Source organism: Aotus nancymaae, unplaced genomic scaffold (genome assembly GCF_030222135.1).
Source record: "Aotus nancymaae isolate 86718 unplaced genomic scaffold, 86718_ANA_hifiasm-v0.15.2.pri h1tg000057l, whole genome shotgun sequence".
NCBI classification, from domain to species: Eukaryota; Metazoa; Chordata; class Mammalia; order Primates; family Aotidae; genus Aotus; species Aotus nancymaae.
Genome location: NW_026988471.1, coordinates 59,253,640 through 59,273,914, shown reverse-complemented (window position 1 = coordinate 59,273,914; position 20,275 = coordinate 59,253,640). Strand labels below are relative to the sequence as shown.

Sequence of the window (20,275 nt, the reverse complement as noted above, 5' to 3'; positions counted from 1 at the left end):
CCCCCTCTCTTTCTAGAGGCTCCACCTAAGCCTTAGGAAAAAGACTCCCATTTGGTTTTTACTGGCTCCTGTCAAGGGTTCCCCCAAACCAGCTCAACCCCTCCATTTATATTATCATGCAAAAGCTCTTCCCTCTGGGCTTCAGGGCCTGTGGGGAAAATGGAATTTGGCTCAAACCTAAGCTCCAAAGCCAAAGTGCCTGCCCCCAGGTTGGGCTGCCTGACAGTTTTATAGATATGCCGTTGAGTGGCCTCCTGGCAGTTTGGAATTGTGAAGGTTCACTCATTCATTTTTCAACAAATATTTTGAACACCTGCCACATGCTGAGAAGGGTTCTTGGTGTTGGGTGTAGAGCCTCGGTCAAAGCCTTAAAACTCCCTGCTCTTGTGGTGCCCCCTTTCTATCTCGGGAGAGACAGAAGATGCCCCAATAAATATGTGAATTACATAGCATGGCAAAAGAAGATCAAACTGCCTTGCACGAAAGAAAGGTGGGAAGAGGGGTAAGGAGTGCGTGGTGGGCATGCTTTTAAATAGGACGGTTAGGGAAGGCCCCCTGAGAAGCAAAGCCTCCAAGGAAGTGGGGAAGTTGGCCATGAGAGAATTTCGAGAAGATGGTTCCAGGCAGAGTGAATGGCAAATGCAGAAACCTTGTGTGTAATACGCCTGGCTGCTGCAGGAGGAGCAAGAGGCTCTGAGGTCAGAGTGGAAAGAGTACAGGAGGAGGGGAGGGACCAGCTGGCTCCTTGAAGGATGCAGAGCAGAGATTTTTGGCTCTGACTCCAAGGGAGATGGAAGCCACTGGAGGAGTGATGTCATATGACTTGATTTCCAGAGAGTCGCTTTGGCTGCGTTTTGAGACTTGAGCATGGGAAAGTGAGGCAGAAGCAGTCAGAAGGCAAATTCCAGGCAAGTTATGGTGGCATGGATCAGGGTGGTGGGGACGTCAGAGGGGGCTGGATTCCGGACATATTTAGAAGGTAAAAGTAGCAGGATTTGCTGACAGATGGGATGGGGGGATATGAAAAGAAGAGAGGAGTCACGATGGACCCCAAAATATGTGGGTCGGGGACTGGGAGAATAGAATTGCTGTTTATTGGGATAGGCCGGAAGGGCTGTGGAGGTGCTCAGAGGATGGGCATGTCTGGGGCTCCTTCTCCACTTCAGGTCTTCAGTGGGTGCTAGACTACTGTCCTGTTCAGGAAGATTGGAGGGGAAAGAGAGTAGCCCCCTGTTGTGGCTGTTACGCGAGCCCCAGTTGATTGCCTATAGCTGAGATGATTTAAGTCAAACTCTAACTGTAGTTCTTTAGGGAAGGCCAGGTGTTTTTCTCCTCCTCCTAATCTTTTTGTTCTTTTTCCTTCTCTGCTGTTCTTTAGCCACCAAAGACAACTTGATCTTTTGATCCAGAAAGATGTGCTTTGTTTCTTGCATTTCTTTCCCTTAGTTTGTTTTCTCGAGTCTCAGGTAGACCGTGAGGGCTGCTGTTAATCCATGACATCTGGGAATGGGTCTGTAAGCTGCATCTTTTCCTGGACTTCTCAGGACTCTCACTGCCATGCATCTTGTGCTTCCACAGAATCCTTTTCTGAAGACATCCCTGTGGCTCCGCTGTGCTCAGGTCCACGGTCAGCCCTGGCTTGGAATTTCTTCTGGAAATCCGTTGTCCTTTCCACAGGTTCTCCTCCTCCCTTTCCCCATTCCTGGAAAGAAGTGGGCTGGCAGATAGAGCCTTTTTCCTTGAAAGGAGAGTGCAGAGCCCTCTAATGGAAAAGTAAAAAAATTCTTGGAATCCTCATTACATCCAAGCCAGCCAAAGCTGAGACCAAAGTAAATTATTGGGGGGTAATTTGCAAGGGCCTGAATCAAACAAATTGCTTTCTTGTTTCTCAGCTTGAATCTTTAGACCAGAAGCCTGTGATTTTGGAGTCTGATGAGAAACAAGTCAGTGTTTCTGTCTGAGCTACTTTTCTTTGGAGGAGATCTTCCAGGCTTTAGCGATCAAGAAGAACCAGTGACAGGTTCATGGTCATCGGAGAGCTCCTTGGTCCTCAGGACTCAAAATTTGACACCTTAAATAGCAGTGGTTACAGAATAAGTTTAACATCTTCAAGGTAGGCCTTAGGTTCCTCTCTGTCCTCTCTAGGCTTTGCCACATGTAGAACAGACTCTTCTGGAATCATAGGTGACCCAAGGGGGAGCTCAGAGAAGAGTCCAGGCTGCCAGTGCAAAGGTCCAGCCCTGTCGCCAAGGAGACCCTCAGAGAAACACACAGGCCTCCAGCTATTTCCATGGCCCCCGAAGCTGAGCACCAGCTTCTTCCTGGGCCAAGCTGAGGCTGTTTCCTGCCATCTCCATTCTCCCAGCAACGCTTCTTTTTGGCCAGTTTGCCGTAGTACCTGAGGTAAGTTTTGTCCTTCTCCTGCCAATCAAATGCTTTACATTCCGGATGAAAGCAAAGTCCTCCTGAGGACAGGAAAAGTCCAGTGCGGTTCCACACTGTGCTATTCCAGAACCTCCCGGCTGCATTCCTTTGCCAACCAGGTAATGTGCTAGGGATATTTGTCTCGCAGCAACTGGCAACCCCGTTTGTGTAAAAGTCAGACCCGGGACCCGGCTCCTGTGGCCCCTGCAGGGAGTGTGGCCTGGGGTGTCATTCTGCATACCCAAAAAGCTTCTCTGTCCCTCTTTCACACCAGGCCTTACCTGCGTTCTGAACCAAGTGTGGATGGGTTTGAGCTTCCTCCTAGCTTTTATTTGTGTAATTTGTTGTTGTTATTTGGGGGTGGGGGTAGACAATGCTGGGACTGTCAGCATTTTAGGTTGGTTCTTTGAGATGAATAACTACTTAGCTGTTGCTCAACTACTTTTGTTTGTGAAAGAAAGGGCAGTGAGCACCATGACATGAGAGACTTTCAGGTTTATTGTGATTTCTTTTTTGTGTTTGCATCTGTCGTGCTCAGTTAGGGCATTATCCATAACCCCATAGGAACCAACACCGAAGACCATATGATTTTAAAGCTTTAGAAATCTGCGTGTGTAATATGTCTTTTGTGAATTTTTTTTGTTCTTTTGCTTTAGAAACTGTAATAATAATCCATAGTAATTATCCCATAGTATGCTGTCCTTTGTTACAGGAGCATTGGATTAGTGTGAAAACGTGTCCCGTATACAGTTTCAACAGCTTGATTTTACCTCTTCCCTTCTTCCCGCACCCGTCGCCCCCGACCCCACCCGCTTTCTGTCTTGTGCTATTTGGAAGACAATTTCCACATTTCTGCCATATGTCTTAGAAAAGCTGGGGACTTAGAGGCAGTAGCCGACTAAGGACAGTGAGCTCCGTTCAGGTGGGGAGCTGCCCGTGTAAGAGGCTCTGTTATGCAGACAGTGAGCTGTTGAAACAGCTGCATGCAGAAATAGTTCTTCCCCTTGCCTGCCCTCATTTCTTGAGAGACTCCAAAACATCTGAAAATGTAAAAGCACTTCACCAGGTTTTAACTTTTCTGGCTTGAACGGAAGCAGCTTCAAGTCAACAAGGGCACAGCAGTCTTTGTAGGTTTTGGACACAGTTTTCTAACTTTTTAAGAAAGGCAAGGGCTTCCCCTTCCTCCCTTCCCTCCCTTCCACCCTTCCCTCCCTCCCTCCCTCCCTCCTTCCCTCCCTCCCTCCCTCCATTCCCTGCCTCCATCATTTCCTCCCTCCCTTCCTCCCTCCCTCCTTTCCTTCCTTCCTTCCCTCCCTCCCTCACTCTTTCCTTCCTTCCTTCCTTGTCTGGTTTTGCATTCTGCTGAGCTGGAAGAGCATTTAATCCTTGGCCCTCTGTCTGTTGGGATATTATGTTTTTTTAATAGTGCTTGTTTATGACTAAGGTCAAAGACAGTATTTCAGAAGAAAAATTAGAGTTAGTTCGTAATTGAGTACATATGTATGTTACTGTTTATTTTTATAGTTTGCTAATTTATTTTTAAACAGCTCAGTTACGCCAACATGTTTATAGCTCTGTTCATCACATGCCTTACCAGTCAGGGTGTTAAAAGGCACATGCTTTTCAATAGTTTGGATCCCAAGTTAAATTAGATAATGCCATCAGGTAGCAATTTAATTACATTAATTGAATATTTAGGCGGAAAGGTAGTTTTGCAGAGGCTATAATGAAATCACACTTATAAGCACCCATGTATAAATCTCAGCATTGTAGACATTATTTGAGGTTGCTGACAGAAAAATGGATATATATCAGGTGTTTAGAAGGACACATGTGGGGGGCTTTCATCAGTGGTAAATGCTGCCTTCACAATTTAGGAGACTGCTGGGCACAGTCGTTTCCTTAGTGAGCTGCCTTTATCATTAGCCCTCTAAGCAGCCATGCACAAAAGAGCCTGGGTGCTGGGTTGTTATAGCCAGGGCTTTCCTGGGACTCAGTATGCCAGCTTGGACTGACTCACTGAGGCTGGAAAAATGAGATACTGTCTAGTGAGGTCTTTGTCATCTTGGAGGGTCTGAGGACTGGTGTCCTTGGGTTGACCCTGGTGGTGCCCTGAGCCAGCTCTGTCCCGGATCTGAGGAACACTGTCTCAAGGTCTCCAGGAATTTGACAGACCAGAATGGAGGCTGCTGGCAGGGCCTCCTGGCGTTAGATGTGGCACGTCAGACCACAGCTGGCCTGTGAAGGTGACTCTTCCTCTGATGCAGAGATAATTAAATGAGGAGGCCAGAGCCCTAGCCGATGGCCAGCCGCCTCCCTGCCATGCCCTCAGACAAAGTGGGTGCGCTGGCATTTGGCTAATAGGACAAGCTATTTTGGGCCCAGGTGTTCTGTCCCACCTGTCTGTGATTTCTGTGGTGGGTGTCAAAGGATGGCTGGGAAAGGGGATTTTTAGGTATACTAACAACATCCCTTGCCTATGAGTGATTCACTGTCTTCTTGAACCATCTGGTTTCACCTGGGCTGCAAAGCCTAGTGTGGTATCACATACCCTGCAAAGCCCTATTTGGGTTATTTACCAAATGCCACCATGCCACCTCCACAGTGTCTGGCAGATCAGCCAGGTGAGGCTGCTATTGCTTCTGGGTATTTACGGGATGCAAATTTTTCTGCCCACCATTGTTTTGGGGGGTGTTTTCCTCTCCCTCAGGTAGAGTTGCTCTGGAGATCTCTGTAATAGGCCCTTTCCATTTAAGAATCAGCCATGAATGGCTTCTTCTAAAATGATAGACCCAGCTAGAGGAGTTACCCATTCTCATCACAGAATGGCCGGCTGTGTCCCCTGCCTCCAGAAGGTGGGGATGGATGCGGAGGGGTCGTTATTTCCTAACTCTCTTGCTCTGGCAGCCTGGAGAGCTGTCTGTGCCCTGAATGAGAGCTTAGGGAGCTAGAGGGAAGAGAAGGAGGGGCTCATTTGAGGGAAAGAGGCCCACTGGGTTGGACAAGAAGGTAAAAGAGGGCTGGTTTGGCCCCGAAGGGGAGGACAGGAAAGCACTCGCTTGTTCCCCGAGCGGATTCAGTGTTTGTCCAGCTGAAGGCAGCCCCACTCGGCTGACTACCTGATGAGTGATTTTCCCCAAGCTGACAGCTGCTCCAACACATTTCACCTACAAGTCCTGACAAAGCGGTGTGTTCTTTTGGGGCTGTTATTACTGCAACAGGCATTTGGAACAATCTGGAAGAATGGGGTGCCAAAGGACACTCTTGAAGCCATTTCTGAGTATCGGTCCCTTCTCTTCTCTCCAATCCTCTAGCTTTTTTGGCTTATGAAAAATTGGGCCCATCCCTTTCAAATGTCCATTGTGCGGTTAATAATGAGAATAGAGATAAAATCACGTTTTTTCTGGAGTAAGCCTTTTGAGAAGCATTGTCAAATCGAGCCTCACCTCATGCGTAACCCTGTTAAGAGGCAGGAGAAGGGGTAGTTGAAGGTTAGAGAGGTTAAATGGCATGTCTGGTCTCACGCAGTGCAGGGGTAGACTAGGGATTCTGATCCAGAACTCCTTACGCCTCTGGTTCCTCTCCATGCCCCACAGCCTGGACACCGGGGAGGAAAGGCACGGCTTGCAGAAGGCTGGTTTTTTGGGGAAACTCTGCTTTAATGGTTTGGAGCAAGGAAGCTGGTGGTGGGTGCTCACTGGTAGGGAAGGCATGTAATAGGAATCAATTTGATCTTTTAAGCATTTTCGGGGACAGAAATGTACCTGATATTCTGTCTCTCTATATAATTTCAAGACTTGATTGCTATAGTCCCTAAGCACCAGCAGAAAGCTTGAAGAAGCTTCTCAGTAAATACATCAGCTGTATTTTCAGGTAAACAGTACCTGCTGAAACGCTGAGAGAAGGTTCTGACTAGGAGGGCTTGAGGGAGACAAGAGATGGAGTTGGCTGTTTTAGCAGACTCATTCTTCTATTTATTTTTTGCCTGGGACTTTATGTTTCCTGGGCGTCCCAATGCTCAGCTCCCACTTCAAGAAGAACATTGGTATACATTTACAAGCCACAAGTAGTCAGAGGTTGGCTGTTTTGTTTTGTTATTCCTTCTTTGGGAGAGCAGCCTGGCCAGGTGAAAGGTGCAAGTGTGTCATATCCTAACATTTGGATGGGTGGGCTTCTCTGCCTTAGCAGTGGGTGGCTGGACTGGGTGAAACCCCACAGTGACTAAGAAAGGGAAGGGTGGACCCAGGCAGACCCAGAAGGTACTGCATCTCCATCATTGCTCCGGCGTGCATGCCAGTTTGCAGCAGTTCTGGAATTGCTTCGGAAACCACTGTGCAGTGTGAGCCCCGGGCCCTGCCTTCTTGTGCTCGACTGAGCATCTCTGTTTGGTGTGGGGAGTCCTGCCAGGCAAGTGTGAGTCAAAAAGGAGGCCAGGGCTCTGTGGTATGGGGGCAGTGTAGGCTGAATGTGCTCTTCAGAATGCTCAGAATGTGCCACTCAAAGCCATGTAGGCTTCCCGCAGGCCCGAAGGCTTCTAGCAGGTGGGGTTTTGACTGGGTTGAGCCTTAACACTCAGTGTCTTTCATTCCCTTCCCGCTCCCTCATTCCCTCCCTGCCTTTCTTTCCTTTTTTCTAGAATCAACAAAGTAGCCGATACTCAATTTTCAGGAGATTTAGATGAATGTGAATTACCGTTAACATAAAAATTTTATAAAATAACCAAGCTCTGAAAAAAGGTCCAGAATATCATCCCTTGCAAAGGGCTTTAGGGTTGCATCTTGGCTCCCTGATCTTCTAGGTGGGTTAAATTAGTCCTCACAAAATGTTACATTTCCCTGGCAGCTATAGGTTTCCAGGAGGGTGAACAAAGGCCATCTGGGTGTTTGCTGAGGGCTTTTCAGTCCTGGGTAGGAACTGCTGGATGTGGAAACCACCAAGGCTTTGTAAGCCTGAAACAGCCACTGGTATTGAGAGCTTGGTCTGCACTCAGACCGGAGCGCCACAAATTCTTTCCCCAGATTTGGGCAGTCTGATGGACAGGAGGGAGGGTTATGCTCTATCCTGGGGACAGATGGAGGAGAGGGTCCAGAAAAAATTGTTGCAGGGCTCAGAGGAAGCAATAGCCTGCTGTCTTCCAGGGAGAAGTCTGGCTTCCAGAATGCCTGTCTGGGCTGCGGTGGGTGGCATGGGTGAGAGTTTTTTAATAAACAGTCACAATCCCTGGAGAAGTGAGGCTCTTTTGCAGCTGCCTGCCTTTCCTGTCTTGGGTCTTCTGGTTGGACCCCAGTCTGACTTTCCACCTGCTCATAGCCTGCTGAGGCTGCAGAATGGGGCTAACATGATCGGGGGTGATGTGGCTTCTCCCTCTTGGGACTAGGAGTGACCAGATTTGGAGGTGGCCTCCTCCCTTGCTCCCACTGCCAAATGCAGAGTGGATCTGGGTCTGTCCCTTCCACGCAGACACCTTCATTTCATCACATTCCATGTGTATTAAGATGACAGACACATTGGTTTTGCTCCAAGCCAGTAGCCATCCCCCTAGACAGTCCAGGCCTTCAAAGACGAGGAGGTGTTTGGACAAGAGCAAGCAAGAAGTTTGGCTGTGTCTTCTGGGAGCCCCAGACAGATCAGTGTTCTTTCTCACTGGTTCACCCCTTCCCCAGTTCATTTTACCCACTCAAAGCTTGACTCTCTTAGAGATTAAGTGCCTCTCCTGGTCACATAGTTTCTTAGTGACAGGACTAGAATTTATTTCTTTTGATCACCACTTGAGTGCTCTTTCTGCTCTACTGTGCTACCATGATCAGAGGTAAATTTATTTTCTTCTGATGGTGATTGAAAACAGTTTTATTAACATATCAAGAACATTACAACACAAAGAGTTTCTGGTTTTAAAAACCCCCTTTCACTGGTATTTCTTAAATTCATATTTTAATAGAAGAAAGCATGGGATTGGGTGTGAACACTGCTTTTTGATGTAGAAGGAAGATAAGAGAAGGAAGCCAGATCTTCCTTCAGGAGCGATATCTGAGATCCAGATATTGTATGTACAAAGTGTGTGATGGCAGAGCTCAAATCTGTGCTAGCAAGAACCCCCCGTGCTAGTTCTGAATCCAATGAAGAAATTATTCTGTCTGTGCAGTTTTATTAGGCTGAGACTTTTTCCAATGGTTTATTTTTCCATTTGCTCACAGACTGTAGAGGAGAGCCAGGAGGGAGCTGACATGTTCGCAGTTTACCTACTCCCTGACTTTGGAGCTCAGCAAATCTGCTGTGCATCGTTTTGTTTCACCAACTTTTACAAAGCAGGACAATAAACTGTAAGCTCATTTGGTGGGACCTGATCTCTGATTGTTGCTTTGATAAGTATCTATACAAATATGTATATCCTTCTGATAGTCTTGAGTTGCATTGTTACAACATGCAAAGCTGTCAGTTTTCCAGGACTTCTGCTGGTACAGCTTCTCTGTGGAGTAAGGGATATTTTTAGTCTGGCCTTTCCTCCCTGAAGCTCTGTCAGCCTGAGATTTCACCTACTGCAACACAAGTTGCGTAGAAAGAAACATAATACTACTATATTCCATAATTCACTAGTAAAATAATTAGAATAAAAGACCGTTCTGGAATGTAGAGAGGCAGAGGGTCTGATATAACTTCTCAGAATTCATCTTCCTGTTCTCCCCTCTTAAATTGTTATGTGAGATGAGCACATCACTGTAATTAAGAGAGCAGTATAAGCCCGGGTGTGGTGGTTCACGCCTGTAATCCTGGCACTTTGGGAGGCCGAGGCAAGCGGATTACCTGAGGTCGGAAGTTCGAGACCAGCCTGACCAACATGACCCGTCTTTACTAAAAATAAATACAAAATTAGCTGGATGTGGTGACACATACCTATAATCCCAGCTACTTGGGAGGCTGAGGCAGGAGAATCGCTTGAACCTGGAAGAGGGAGGTTGCAGTGAACCGAGATCGCACCATTGCACTCCAGCCTGGGCAACAAGAGGGAAACTCTATCTTAAGAAAAGAAAAGAAAAGAAAAAAGCAGTATAAGTATTTGTGAAAGGCCTTTCCCTCTTGCCACTCAGGGAAGCACCTGAAAGAGAACTTTTAAACCAGGTAGACTATTTGGAAGTGATTAATCATATTACATGAGTGTTCTTCATTTCCCCAAAGGACTATGGCTTCCTGTGACACTTACCTCTGCTCTTATAAATCTTAAAGACAGAGCCACTAGACTGTGTGCTCCTTGAGGGCAGGGAGTGAGGCTCATTCCATTGTGTTCTTCTGGCAAGAAGCACTACAGGTATGGACCAAATGAATGAAATTGGCTGCCATTGACTCAAAGCAGAATGAAGGTAGCTTTTCTGAAACAGTAATATAAGTGCAAAACTGGATATTTACCAACAACTTTCCAGAAACAGGTCTTGTTTCAGAAGATGTGCCAAAGATGTCTCATGTGGGCAGGGCTCCTGTGGAGACCTCTGTTCCTGAGTTGAGTCAACCATGAGGTCGGCTGAGCAGTTCAGGGTTTTCCCAATTTACAGAGGAGAATGCAGCGACCCGGAAATGCTTGCCAGCCCACCCAGCTAGGCTTGGTCCACGGACATTTCTTTGAACCAGTTCCATCAGCAACTCTAGGAGGCTGGCCATACAGTGTCCTCATGCTTATTTTACCAGTGAAGAAACGGAGGCTTGGAGAGGTTAAAGAGCTGCTGTGAGGTACACAGCCAGGAAGCAGTGGTAGATGAAGATTCCAGCTCATCTAACTTGGGAACCTGAGTGTTCGTCTTATCGACCACCAAGGCTTGAAGCCATGTGCCCCGACTCTGAGCTCCCAGTTTGATGCCTATGGCCTGTCAACCTTACTGCCTGACTTTACACCTTAACTGCTGGTGGGTGTTGTCTCTATGTAGCAGCCCCAAGCCTGGCTCTGAATCCTGTCCTGAGGGGTTGGAAAATGTAGGGTGTCTGATTTATCCCTTCAATACACGTAGTCCCTTCCATTCTTCCCCGACTTTTTGTCAGGGGCTCTCCTTCCTTCCCTGGCTCTTGGGTAGGCTGCCTGCTCTAGTGTACCTTCCTGCCAGGATGGTTGCTCTGGCCAGGCCCCCAGCTGCTCCCTGCCCTGCTCTGAAGGCACATCTCTCAGCCCACAGAGGTGTGGTTCATGGGGACAGGGGCGCAGAGGCAGGCATCCTGGGGGAACTGGTCTCTAGAACCTCACCTGACCTGTCCCCCTACCTGCCCTCTCCTCCCCAGTATCCCCCCACCCCACTGTCCCCTCTCTGCCTGGGCTACACGTGGTAAGTTTCACTCTCAAGACGCCCCTCTCACACACAACTCCTGTGCTGCTCTCACACCTTTGCAGGCTGCTGGTTTTCCATCCAGGGTGCAGCCGCAGGCCTCTGGGCACCCCAGCCTTCAGTGCCCAGGGCATAGCCCTGACATGCATTCTCACTGGCAGGCAGCCTTAGGCAGGCCCGGGCAGAGGACTGAAAGGAGGAGAGGAGGGAGGGAGCTACAGGAGAGCAGATGGAAGACAAATACCAGCTAAGAGTAAACAGCCTGGTGGTGGGGTGGGTGCCTGGCTGGAGGGGCTCGCCTGGGCTGGCCTGCCTGGGAGAGCCAGGTCGGTGCTTGAGGTCTATCAGCTGCTAGAGCTGCATCTGGGGCTTGAGGTCTGGTGCTTGTGGGTTAGGAGGAAGAGAAGAAGAGAGAGATGGCAGAGTACCAGGCAGCTTAGGAACGTGGCTCCTTCCACATGCTGTGGCCCAGGCGCTGCCCAGAGCTGTTTCACAACAGCCTCTGCACTCGAGGCTGAGCAGTTTCCTTCAGTGCTGTCCACCCCTTTGGTCCTGGGGCCTCATGTTTCCTGGGCCTCACTGACACCTGCATGGGACCAGTGGGGAGGTGTGAGGGGTTGGAGGGGTCTCTTTGCTAGCCTTGGCCTGTGGCAAACACTGTCTTGAGAATGTGGGACATTGAAGGAGCTTGGGCTGAGTCTTTTCACCTGCTGGCTGGGTGGCCCCGGACAAGTTGATCAAGTCCATCAGGCCTCAGCCTCCTTATCTATAAAATGGGGCTAATTTCGTTTCCTGCCCCTGGGAGGAAATATCACTCAGAGGAGTTACAGAATGTGCAGCCTTTCCCAGGAGTATTGCTCTTGAAGGAATAAGGCACGATGGGCTTTGACTTCAGCCTCCAGCACTGTGGCCCAGAAGGGTATGGCTGGGGAAGGGGCGTCACACCCCCGCGACGCTGTGGGGGTGGCAGAAGGGTGCTGTTCATTCACCCCGCACACAGCTGTCATGCTTACCCGGCCCTAGGCTCTGTGGCCTGACACTGTTCTCCAGCTCTTTGGCTTGGGCCCCAAGACCAGAGGTGATAGCAGCAGCCCAGAAACCTGAATACTGGGGAACACATTGTAGGGCCATCTCCTAGAAAAGGCAGTGAGAAATGGATGGTAGCTGTAGCATTCTTCCCTTTGGATGCCTGTGTGGGGACAGTCAGTGGAAGGGAAAATGGGGAAGAAACACTGGCCCTGCCTCTCACCCCCTGCCCCACCTGCTTCCTGTTCTATTAGAGAAATGTAGTTGCTGGATGAGTTGGACAGTCATCTGAGTTTCATCAAGATTTACAGGTGATTCAAATGTATGTATAAGGCACATACATATTAGTATGTCAATCAAAGAGGCTTTTCTAGGCAACACAGTCTCCAGCTCCTCAGAGAATTAGCAGTCTGGCTGACAATGGGGTGGGTTTGGACGACCTTGGACTTACAGATGACCTCACTGGCTTCTCCCCATGTCACCTGTCTGCCTGCTTCCTTCTCTTGACTGATCTTAAGTAAGTAGTTGGAGGGGTCAGATCACCTCTGCTCAGCTCTGCTCAGCACACTAAACCTATCTGCTATTAAAATTTGAAAAACAAATGCAGGTGCCAGAGGTGGCTAGATGATGAATGTCCCAGGCCAATTCTAGGAAGGGAAGTGGGTATGGGGCAGCCCATTGCCTTCCTGGTACCAGGATGATGCAATGCTTGGACGCTGTGAACTCCCCACCTCCTTGGGGCACACCCTGTGACCTTGTGGGACCCCTCTGTCCAGCCCAGCTGGGGTGTGCATCTTGTGCACTTGGTCGGCACTGATAGGGGTCGCGGTGGGGAGGAGCTGTCGGCACACACTGAGGCATGTCCTGTGAGCGGTCCTGGAGGCTGTGCCCAGCCTTCAGTGTCCAGGGCCTCTTCTGCCAGGCCCTGCCTGGTTATCACTCTGGGCACTATCTCCACTCACCACCTCTGTGCCCAGGGCTGCTGGGTCCCCTTGCGGAGCCACACACCCATCTACATAGAGGCCCTTCCTGCTTGGAGCCTGGCCCAGTTCTCCCCTCCACACTCCCTTCTCCCAGCCCTGCTCAGAGTGATGTCCTTTCCCAAAGACAAGACCCCTGCTCTCGAAGGACTGCTGGGTGGGTCCCCCATCTCCCCACCTCCACGGGCCTCTTGGATCTTGTGCACAGCAATCTCTGCAACACCCTGACTTTATGGGGTAGTCCTCAGTCAATGAAATGGTGGGTCCAGACTCGCCCTTCTATCACCTGTGTCACTTCCATCCTGAAGAGGAAGCTTGGTTCATTGAGGACAATGTGCAGGATCCTTTTGATCATTCCTCTACTGGATCATCAGCAAAGCCAGAAATGAGACAAAAGAGGCCACTGGGTCCTTTGGGGGAAATATGTGCTGATAGTAAGGTGATGGTTCAGAGAAAGGGAAGAGTAGGAGGTTGGTCCTGAAGGCCTTCCAAAAAAAGTAAACGGTGTTAAATTGCTCTGGAAGGTGCGAAGTGCCATCCAGTGGAAGCTATGGTGATTATTATCATCATAATGGTCATTATCACCACCATGATAGGAGATGGCACTGAGATACATAGTGTCTGGTGAGCGCTGATGGAGTTTCTCACTGATTCCTGATGTTAGGGGCCAGGAATCTGGCCACCTGTAGCATTCTAATTCAATTCAGGAGCTGGGGTTTGAGTCCAGACTTCAAAGCACTCTCATATATCCTTGGTCTGCAAACCTGAGGACTAGTTTCTAGGGATTGATTGACTTGAAGGCAGTTTTTATGTGCTTGAATACTAGTTATGCATATTCTGAAAAATCTGACTTGATCAAACAGAGCAGTTAAAAGCAATGCTTCATTTTACAAAAGATTTTTTCCCGCACTTTACAAAAGGATGCATGTGGTATTTCTTTTGATGGAATGTTTCTCTAGCTCATTAAGTGTTTGCAGGTCATTAACTACTGCATGGAAGGACTTTGCTAGAGAAAAGGAAGGCTGCAAGGAAATAGCTCTAGCTGTAGCTTAGGGGGTGCTAGCTATAGGGAATTAGAATTGGCTGGCCAACAGGTGTCTGTGGCGTACTCCCTGTCCACTCAGCACTGGGGGAGGAGTAGAGAGCTTGCTTCCTTCCATGTGAGAACTAACAGTCCCTTTGGAATCCAGATTTATCGTGAAGTAATTGTGAAGACAGAAATTAAGTGCTAAGTTGTGCTCACTCCTCTCTTACAACTGTAGTTGGGAAAATGGGTTCCGCTTTACAAAAATTCAGTTTGCATGCTGCTTTTCAGGCCTGTGACTATTGTATCCAATGAGGGAGATTTGAGGAAAGGGTCAACCTAAGACTCCTCTTGGGAGCAGAATGAGAGAGAGAGAGAGAGCGCAAGAGCAAGACAGCAAGAGTGATCATAATGGAACCCAGAAGGGGAAAGCCGACCTGTTGACCATCCTGGCGTGTAAGTCTGTGTGGTCAGGGTTTGCAGTCCAGAAATCACCCAGGCCACTGATGGCTGCTGGGAGAGAAAGTCGGTAAGGAGAGAGGGTTGTACAAGACAGGAGAGATTTACTCACCAGGCCCTTCCAGAATGCGTAACTGGCTCAAATCCTTGTCTCAAACCTGCAGCAAAGTGGAAGATGGGTGTTATCCTCCTCTCTTCCCTGTCTCCTGCTCCAGGCTGCTCTGAACTCACTTTTACCGTGTGTCCAGAGCTGACCAGAGGACAATGGCAGACCTATTGTCAGACTGGCAGCACCAGCCTAGTGCTCTGTCTCTGCCTGGGAAACAGTTTCACAAAGCTCCAGTTCTGCCCTGGACACTTGCCTCACAGGGCTAGCCCCTTGCCCCTCAGCAACACCACTGGGATGGTCTGCTCCCACCCTGTCCCCCATCTGTGGCAGCCCTTGTTGCCTTGTGGGACAAGGCATTCTTGCCTTGTAGGTGTGTGTTGGACTTCCATTTTTTAAGTCATGATTTGTTTCTCTGACTTCCTGGACTTCCCTGGTTCTGGTTTTCTCGGTTTTCATGAACAAGTCCCTGTTTCCCTAATCCATTTCCTTCACATGTGCATTGCTTTCCATCATCTCCCCTCTTGTTATCCTAAAAACCTTCATCATCAATTGACTTTTCACATAGGAGGGTGACCTCTGGACCCCTTTTCTTCTTTTTGTTCTCTTTTCCAGATCTGCAGTATATTTCTTAGGTGTTTTAAAAAAATATGCTAAGAAAAATGAAAATGCTCTTGTAATTTAGAGACTCTCAGAAAAATGACAGTACCATTTAGAGACTGGAATTACAGTTTGACTTCACTGTGCCTTCTCTGCCCCAGGCTCCCATGGTGGCAAGAGGTTTGGATTTGGGGAAGGGGTATCAAATTGCTTGTCTCTGAGCAGGAAGAGAATTGGGGTTTGCCAGGTCCCTTTTATGTGTATGTGCAGATTGAGGGCCCATTGGAACATTTTGACTTTTAGAGAAGCTCCAAACTCTCAAACCACAGGGATCACAACACATGCATGTATCTATGGTGACATTATGTGTAAGCATCACAACAGACAGAGAATGTCTGCACCCCACCCCGAAAACAGCCTGACTGTCTTCCATGGCCACCCTGAAAACAGCCTGACTGTCTTCCATGGCCAAACCAGACTTATTTGTAGGGGGTTCTGCTCTGAGGCCCTGATGGACCTTGGGTGCTATCCCTGTGATAAGGAAGGCAGCTAGACAGGACTTGGGAATTATCTGAAGTGAGACGGCTGAAAAGAGGTACAGGGCTGGCTCTACGCCCCAGGTGTGCATAAGTAAGAGCAGATAGCTGATTCCAGTGCAAAGTCCATACAGGTAATAACATTGGCCAGAAAAGAGACTGGGCATCCACTCTTAGACATAACACACCAGGGTCAATACAACTTTGAAGCTAGTCTAGTGCAAGCTAACAGTTGCTTTTATCACAGGCACCAGGAAGGGTTTGGCCTCTGATTAGGGTGGGGGCATGGGTGGGGTGGAAGAGGACTGGCAGACCTCTCCATCAGTGGCCGTTTACCCAGAGGGGCCTCTTTCGGAAGGCTCTCTTGCTGGTGGAGAACTGGATGTTATTTCTCAATGGGAATAAATGGATTTGTATGCCATGCCATGTGGACTCCCAAAATTGTAAAGGAGGTGAAGGTCCCCTGTCTGCACTCTCCCCTCCTCACCACTGTCCATTTGTCATGTGTCAGTCTGTCCACCCATCCATCACATATAGACACCTATCAGGTACCAGCTACTGAGTTACAGTCTATATTCCTGACTGACTTGCCTCCCTCCGCATCATATTCTCTTCCTTTTTCCTCTCCCTCTTCCCTTCTCTTCTGACCCAATCTAGGAACTTGGGAAAGGGCCTGATAACCTTGTTTCTGCTGAGGTGTAACTAATAAATCCCAGGAGGCATGCGTTTTAGTTCTCAAGCTCAGAGCACTTACTCTGCTCTAGGAACTTTACAAATATGCAGTCATTTTATTTTCATACCAACCCTATGAAGTAGATACTATTATTATTCCTATTTTACGGATGAGTCCATTTTTTAAATTCTAGCCGAAGAAAGAACATTTGGTGATGAGTCATTAGGAATGAACTAGGAGTTATTTGTCATCACAGAACCAGTCCATATTGCCCCCAGCCTGGCTTTGCCAATTGGAGATTAGGAAGATGAAATGAACACTTCTCCTCCCCTTTGATATCTCATCTCACTGAGCTCTGGGCTGTTTCCACTCTTCTCTCCCCATACTCCCATCTTGGCAAAAATTGCACAAGATTTATAAGACATTAGGGTATTAGAGATAATTTAGTCCAACCTCCTTGTTTACAGAGGGGCAACCCAGGTCCAGAGTGGGGAGGTGACCAGGCCATGGTGACCGGCCAGTTTAGAGGCCATGCACAGATGAGAAGCCAAACTCCCAGCACCCAGCCCACGTCTTCCCACTCTCCCATCTGGCCTGTCAGCATCGTTCTCTCTCACTGTAGCTCAGCTAGTACAGCTCAAGGATGTATTTATTGCCCCAGGCGTAAGAATGTGCTCAGGTGTCTTAAGTAATGTAGGTGTGCCTCACCCATGGGCTTCACTTTCCCTCTCTGTTTATTGTCAGTAGCGATCTCTGTTTGGTTTTCTTCAGCTTCTCCCCCTTGCATTGTTGTCTAAGATGGCTGTCCTGTCTTTTGTCTACTTCCCCTCCACTTCGCGTGTCCTCCTTTAATCAGCTTCTGCCACTGCCTTGGGCCACTCAGCTCTGGTCCCACTGGAGGCTCTGGCTCTCCCAGGGGTCCTTCTGCTTCCTGTTCACCTCTGGTCCCCTAGCCCTGCCCTGGCTCAGCTGATGAGGATGGGGGAAGGGGAGGCAGGGGGAATCTCAATTTCCTGCACTGATGCTTTGCTGTCCACAGCACTGGACAGCAGCTGCCTCCCTGGAGTGTTGTGTGAGATCTTGATGTTATCTTTCTTCCCAAGGCCTTTGGCAAGGTAGAAGTCATCTCCTGGACTCTATGCTGCTCATGGAGGAGGTCAACTAAGCCCGTCTCTGGGCTAGTGGGGCACTTACGACTCTGAACAGCGTATTTAATGGTTATCTCTGACCCAATTCATTTGGACTGAGTTCAAATGAATGCCCATTTTAAGAATGTTTTGGGGTCTCTTCCCATTGTTTCCTTAGGGTAGTGGAGAGGTTTCTGTTTGGAATAGGATGACATTTGGTAGCTGAGCCAAACAGATGGTGGGGATATAGGCTTTGGAGTTGAACTCTCCGGGGAATGGGGTAGGAGGGGGTAGCCTGGAGGATGACAAAATGAGGGCTCCCTGGACTCTCAAACTCAAAACCTTTTCTGTGTTCTCGAAATGCCTTAGATATTTACCTAAGAGAAATGTAGACATATGGTCCTATAAACACACCTACACAGTGTCCATTGTAGTACTGTTCATAATGGTCAAAAAGTGGTCACAGCCCACATGGCAACCAACAGGTGAATGGATAAACGGCTGTATGGTGGAATACAGCTCAATAGTAGAAGCATGAAATAGTAACACACCCAACACCATGGATGAATCCCAGAATCATTCTGCTCCGTGAAAGAAATTAAACACAAAAGGCGACATCCTGTCTGAGTCCATTTACATGAAATTTTGGAATTCTCAAAATGATAGTGGCAGGTGAGGGTTCAGTGATTATAAGGATGAGGTCAGAGGGTTAGGGGAGGGGATCGACAGCAAACAGGCACGGGGGGCTTTCTGGACTGGTGGACGTGTTCTGTATCTTGATTCTGGTGGAGGTCACACAGCTGTATACAAGTATCAAATTTAATCTAACTGTACACTTAAAATGAATTACTTTTGTTGTATGTAAATTATACCTTAATAAAGCTAAAGCAAAACAAAACGAAACACCCACCAACTTGAGTGGGACCAAGTCTGTCTGTCACCTTTAACTGTTTGGGTCTTCTCAAGACTCTAGCCATCTTTCAGGGTAGCACCAAAGTACCTTTCAAGGAAATGAGAATGCCCTTTGGATTCTGAAATTTTAGAGAAATTGGTAATGATGGGGAGAGAGAGAGACAGAGAGAGAGAGAGAGGCCCACTGAGGTAGGGTTGTTCACCATGAGCAGAGCATGTGAGTCAGAGAAGCGCATGAGCACTGGTGAGTGAGTGTGTGAGGAAGGAGAGAGTAAGGGGAGGAAATCTATTTTCCTAGAATTCTAGCAGGCTTCAAAAAGTAAAAAGGGGAGGGAGCACCCAATTAAACCTTTTCTCCCCCAGAAATAAATTTATTCCAAACATTAGCCCAATTATTTGTTTTTTGTTTGTTTGTTTGTTTTTGAGACAGAGTCTTGCTGTGTTGCTTAGGCTGGAGTGTAGTGGCATGTTCATAGCTCACTGCAGCCTTGCTCTCCTAGGCTCAAGCCATCCTCTCGCCCCAGCCTCCCGAGTAGCTGGGACTAATGGTGCATGCCACTGTGCCTGGCAAATTTAAAAATTTTTTTTTGGAGAGATGGGGTTTCACCATGTTACCCAGGCTGATCTTGAACTCCTGGGCTCCAGTGATCCTCCAGCCTTGACCTCCCAAAGTGCTGGGATTACAGGCAAGAGCCACCATGCCTGCTACTAACTCAGTCTTATTCATCAGCCTATCTTCTCCTTAAGCGGAGATGCTAACTGTGTAACTAGTGAATTCCTGTAAAGTGAGAGTTTTTGTTTTTCTTACATCCATCTTTCTCTCCAGATTCTCTCTCAATTTCCAAGGTAGTTAGCATAAATGCAATGTCTGAACTGCATTCATTTGTTTGGCAGAATTGTGTGGACTGCCTTTTCTGAACCTGTCTGGGTGCCAAGGTTCTTAACATGGAAAGAGTCTGTGCCTCTGTAGTGTTGGGTCCTACCTGGCCACAGGTCTTGGCTCTCGACGCGGAGTGAGGATGCCCAGGGTATTTTGATGATGTGGACAGTCAGCCCAGCCTGGAGAACCGTGGGAAGCACTTCAAATGATAATTAGGACTCCCCTTTACCATACTTAATAGCTGAAGGGGACCAAGAATGTCCATGTTTGCTGCCCTCTGGCATCAAAATGAGGTCCTTTTTAGTAGTGCTGCATTTAAAAGAGCATTAAGAATGTGCTTTTAGAACTTAGCTTTTTGCATTCAGGATGTGCAGGTGGCTGAGACTAACTTGTTTGCAGATGACCACGGTTGAAAGTCAGCTATGGAGTTGCACAACCACATAGTTGGGTTTCACATATAGAAGATGTTGTTATTTTTTGGTAACTCTGTCAGACTTGACCCACCTGGCACACAGTCTGGTTGGCATGTGAACTTCACATTTGCTCTTCTCCAGGGTGTGGGGTGGCTGTTTAAAGAGGGTGGATATTCATGCTAATCTTTGTGTAGCATAACATGTTACTGCAACTTGCTTTTTTTTATCTGAAAGTTCAAGTAGATATCAGAAGGGAACTGTTTGTGGGTGCTAAGAAGGTTAAAATTACCATTTTGAACAGAAATGATATTTGGAAAAATAACTTCCCTTTTAGGAAGGTAAATCAGTCATTTATATGCTATTTGCTGAATTCCTAGGATATACGAATATCATGTCACATGCTGTGCTGGTACTTCCAAATATAATAGAAGCAAGCAGGAGAAAGAGTCCCTGTACTTAAGAAGCACGTTGGGAGGCTGGGTGCAGTGGCTCACGCCTGTAATCTCAGCAGTTTGGGAGGCTGAGTGGGGCAGATCACGAGGTCAGGAGTTTGACACCAGCCTGGCCAATATAGTGAAACCCCATCTCTACTAAAAATACAAAAATTAGCTGGGTGTGGTGGGGTGCGCCTGTAGTCCCAGCTACTTGGGAATCTGAGGCAGAAGAATTCCTTGTACATGGAAAGTGGAGGACGTTTGGAAGACATGGGATTAATTAGAGGCATAGACGGTTGGCCAGCAATGTAAGGCCTAGATACGAGTCGGGGTGGTGCATGGGATGAGTGCTCTATGAGATTGGAGAAGGATGAGATT

The 20,275-nt window shown here is 48.0% G+C and overlaps 1 protein-coding gene across 22 annotated transcripts in view; it reads left to right on the top strand.

Moving 5' to 3' along the window:
• BCL11A (BCL11 transcription factor A) overlaps positions 1–20,275 on the top strand; it is a 100,155-nt gene that overhangs the window by 42,733 nt on the left and 37,147 nt on the right. The window contains exon 1 of one of the 22 annotated variants that reach the window (XM_012477244.3): positions 1,971–2,403. The exons of the other annotated variants lie outside the window; for them this stretch is intronic. The gene's annotated coding sequence lies outside the window, so the exon portion shown is untranslated. Of the gene's footprint in view, positions 1–1,970; positions 2,404–20,275 lie in introns of those variants that run through there. 22 annotated transcript variants of the gene reach the window in all.